Genomic DNA, 4,249 nt, shown 5'->3' on the forward strand with positions numbered 1-4,249 from the left:
CATTCCCGGAAGCAGGAGCGTGGTGGTGGGAGTGCAGGAATCGTGGCAAGCTTTTGGAGTCGACTGCTTTTCCGGGAATGTGTTTGATGTGCAGGTTTGCTCTGTCCCTGGAGTGAGGCTAGCCAGCCTGGGCCTAGGGTTTGAACCAGGAGGCGGCCTTAAGCCCAAGGCAGCTAGGAAGAAGTGGCCATGTTGTTCCTGGTTTGGCTGGCTCCTCCCAGGCTCATGAGAAGCTAATCACATTAGTCAATTAAAATTAATATTATAAAACTAAATCCCTGTGAATTATGCATGAAAAACCAATACGATAATCTTCATTCAAATAATTTTCTTTTTAATTACATCCTAAGTGAGCATAAGGTCAGGGGCTGATTGTGGAAGAGAGCATTAATTGTTCATATATAAGTTCAAGGAGAAGAAAAAACAAGTCTAGAAGAGTAAAATATGACCAGAATCACCCATTTGAATTTAGAAACCATCTTAAGAATTAGAGCTCTCTGGTGGTGTAGTCCACAGGAAGCTGTACTGCTAACCCAAAGGAGTTAATTGTCTGTAACAGTCTGAATTCACTAGCAGCTCTATGAACGAAAGATGGTCAGTCTTCCCCATGTGATTTACAGCCTCTAAAAACCTTTTGGAGGGTCAGCAATGAGTTGGTTCTGACTCAATTAGTTGAGCTGATGCGCAATAATTGCAGATCTTGTGGCGTCTTATTATGACAATTTCATCTAGTTTCTGCTGTTGACAATAACAAGAAGTTTTCTTTCTGGGTAGAATTTTTATTCTGTTTATTTCTGTCTGCAATTATTTTCACTCTCTCTTCTAAAATGGTTATTCAGGGTCCCATAGTCTCGTTTTGCATACACTGGTGAGGTTTGCCACAAGGAATCTCAATCTTTTAGCCAGAATGAAAAGCAACAGTAGCCAATATTGTTATCTGATCTTTGGGCATTGGGGTTGGATTCACCAAATTCTTACAATAAATTATTAGTAGGAGGAATCAACAACAGGTCCTGGCATGTTTTGTGGAAAGTTTGAAATGTGTGTCGTAGGTTGGGAAAATGGGAAAAATGGCAAGTGCCACATTCTTGAGTCCATGCTGTATCTCTTTCAAATAAAGTCAGTGACCATCATTGGGGGAAAGTTTCTCGGGCTAGAACTGAGTGAGATTGACAGTAATTTAAAGATCGATCTAATAGAAACAACTGAAAGGTATGTGTCTTCTTGTATGTCTGTATGTGTTGCTTTATTCTGTGTGCTACAATATTGAGAACATTATGCTGTTGGGTTTGGTTGGTTGTTCTTTTTTTGCCATAAAATAAAATATCATAAGGAAAAACGCAAGCAAAGACTTTGTGAAGTAATTATTGAGACTGACTTCAGAGATCGAGTCAGTATGTGATTGTTACTCAAGATGGTATTCACCTGGGTGACAAGTGCCATGGGGTGAGGTCAGGTCGTTCTGACCTCAACTCAGGATAAAAATGACATCTGTGTCTGTATTTTGAATTAAGCTTTTAATGATGCTCTAAAAGGCTCTAAGAAAGACTGATACATTTGAAAAGTACAGGCGGGGAAATAGTTTAATAGTTTTTTATTTTTTCTGAAAAAGAAATTATACGAAATTGTCTTCTCTAGAAAAATCTTATGAGGCATGGTAAAGACATTATGAAAATATAATTATTTTACCTATGGATGTTGTTGTTGTTGTTATGTGCCATAGAGTCATTTGCGACTCCTAGCGACCCTATATACAAGAGCTCTAAACGCTGTTCTATCCTGTGCCAACCTCGCCGTCTCAAATGCACTTATTCCCACCGCTCCAGTCACAGAATCGATCCATCTCATTGAAGTTCTTCCTCTCCGTCACCACCCCTCCATTCTGCCAACATGATGTCCCTCTCCAAGGACCAGTCCCTCCTTGCAACATGCCCGAAGTATGTCAGACAAACCTTCAGAATTCTTGACTCTAAGGAGCATTCCAGCTTCACCCTCTCCAGGACAAACCTGTTTGTTCTCCTAGCAGTCCATGGTATATTCAACACTCTTCTCTAGCACCACAGGTCAAAGGCATCAATTCTCTATCAACCCTATTCACTGTCCAACTCTCTGAGTTGGACATAGCACGTAATTGTGAAGACTATAGCCTGGATCAGGCACACCTTAGTCTCCAGCCTGATGTCATTGCTCTTCAGTACTCTTGATAGGTCACTCACAGCCTATTTTCCCAATGCAATGTGTCTCCTGATTTCCTGGCTGTTGTTACCAAGAGTGTTGATTGTGAAGTCAAGCAAACTAAAACTGTTAACTATCTCAATCTCTTCACCATCCATACTGATGCTGCCAATTGGCCCAGTGGTGAGAATCTTTTGTTTTCTTGATGTTGCGCTTCAATCCATATAGGAGGCTGCAGTCCTAGACCCTCTGCAGCAAGCGCCTCAAGTCCACCTCAGTTTCAGCAAGCAGGGTTGTGTCATCTTCATAACGCAGGTTGTTGATGACTCTTCCACCAATCCTAATGCCACATTCCTTCTCGTACAGCCCAGTGTCTCGGATGATCTGTTCTGCATACAGATTGAAAAAGTATGGAGACAGAATATATCCCTGACAGACCCCCTTCTTGATTTTGAACCATGTAATGCTACTCCTTGGAGGCAAGGATTCTGGGGCTTCGTCTGACATACTTTGGACATGTTGTAAGGAGAGACAGGTCCTTGGACAGGGACATCATGCTTGGTAGGGTGGAGGGACAGTGCAGGAGGGGAAGACCCTCTATGAGGTGGATTGATTCAGTGACTGGGGTAATAGGGATGGGTGTGTCAGAGGCAATGCAATTGGCACAGGATAGAGCAGGGTTTAGGGCTGTTGTATATAGAGTCGCTATGAGTCCCAAATGACTAGACGGCACATAACAACAACAACAACGTCTCCTTGCTCTGCTCTGACGACTGCCTCTTCGTCCAAGTATAGGTTTCGCATTAGCACAATCAATGTTTTGGGATTCCCACTCTTCTCAGAGTCAGCCACAGCTTGTTATGATCCACATAGTCAAAAGCCTTTTCATAGTCAATGAAGCACAGATAGACATTCTTCTGTTATTCTTCGTTTTCTGCCAAGAACCATCTAACATTAGCTATAATTTCCCTAGTACCACGACCCCTTCTAAATCCAGCCTGTACATCTGGCAGTTCTCTGTTGACATATTGTTCCAAATGTTTTTGGGTAATTTTCAGCAGAATCTTGCTTGCACGTGATATTAATTATATTGTTTGATAATTCCCACACTCTGTTGGGTCACTGTTCTTTGGAATGGGAACAAATATTGATCTTTTCCAGTCAGTGGGCCAGCTGGCTGTTCTCCAGATTTCTTGGCACAACTTAGTGAGAACGTCCAGGGCAGTGTCTGTCTGTTGAAATATGTCAACTGGATAGTGTGTTAAATTAGACGACACTATATGACAGAAGAAGAATCAATGCCTTTGAGTTGTGATGTTGCAGACATGGACTGTCAGAAGAACAAACAAGGTTGTCATGGAGAAAGTGACATCAAGGAACAGATTGGAAGAAAGTGAAACTCCATCTCACATACTTTGGGTATGTTGTTAGAAGGATCCAGTCTTTGGAGAAGGACATCATGCCTGGAAAGGTGGAAGGCCAGCTAAGAAAGGCAGACGTACAACAAGATTGACATGGTTACTGTAATGATGTATTCAAGCATGGCAGATGATAAGGATGGCACAGGATAGGGCAAGGTTCAGGTCTGCTGTTCACAGGGTCACTAGGAGGTATAATCAACTCAACTAACTGCATGCAACATTTCTTCGGGGAATACACTCTGATTTGGGTTAGTAATAAATAAGGGAATTCGTTCTGACAGGGTTTTTGCAATTGTGACAGCTTTAAAAGTAGGATCTTTCCAAGTAATCTGAATTAGTCTAGAAAATAAAATGCATGTTTTTCTTGTCATTTTACTTATTCTAGAATATAAAGTACATCTTTTTCCTTAAACAGGAAAATGGGTAACTTTGTCTTAAAGTGAAGAACTTGGTTATGTCTGTGTCTAGGTCATTTTGTTTACACTGTAGATCATTCGAGAACACTGACTTTTTTACTTTAAACAAAAGCCAAAAGAAAGAGCATAAAGCAGGACCGAACTGTCTCTCTTTCCAGACAAGTTAAGAAGTGGTAGGAGCCCATCAACAAACGAATGGATAGAGAAGCTGTGGTATATCTACACAATGGAATACTA

General features: G+C 41.3%; 1 protein-coding gene across 1 annotated transcript in view; it reads right to left on the reverse strand.

Annotated features, from left to right (window-relative positions):
• The window catches only part of RNLS (renalase, FAD-dependent amine oxidase), a 394,216-nt gene that overhangs the window by 221,880 nt on the left and 168,087 nt on the right, over positions 1–4,249 (reverse strand). The gene's annotated exons all lie outside the window — the stretch shown is intronic.

This window comes from Elephantulus edwardii, unplaced genomic scaffold (assembly GCF_000299155.1).
Source record: "Elephantulus edwardii isolate Elephantulus edwardi_28Jun2011 unplaced genomic scaffold, EleEdw1.0 scaffold00007, whole genome shotgun sequence".
In the NCBI taxonomy this organism is placed as follows: domain Eukaryota; kingdom Metazoa; phylum Chordata; class Mammalia; order Macroscelidea; family Macroscelididae; genus Elephantulus; species Elephantulus edwardii.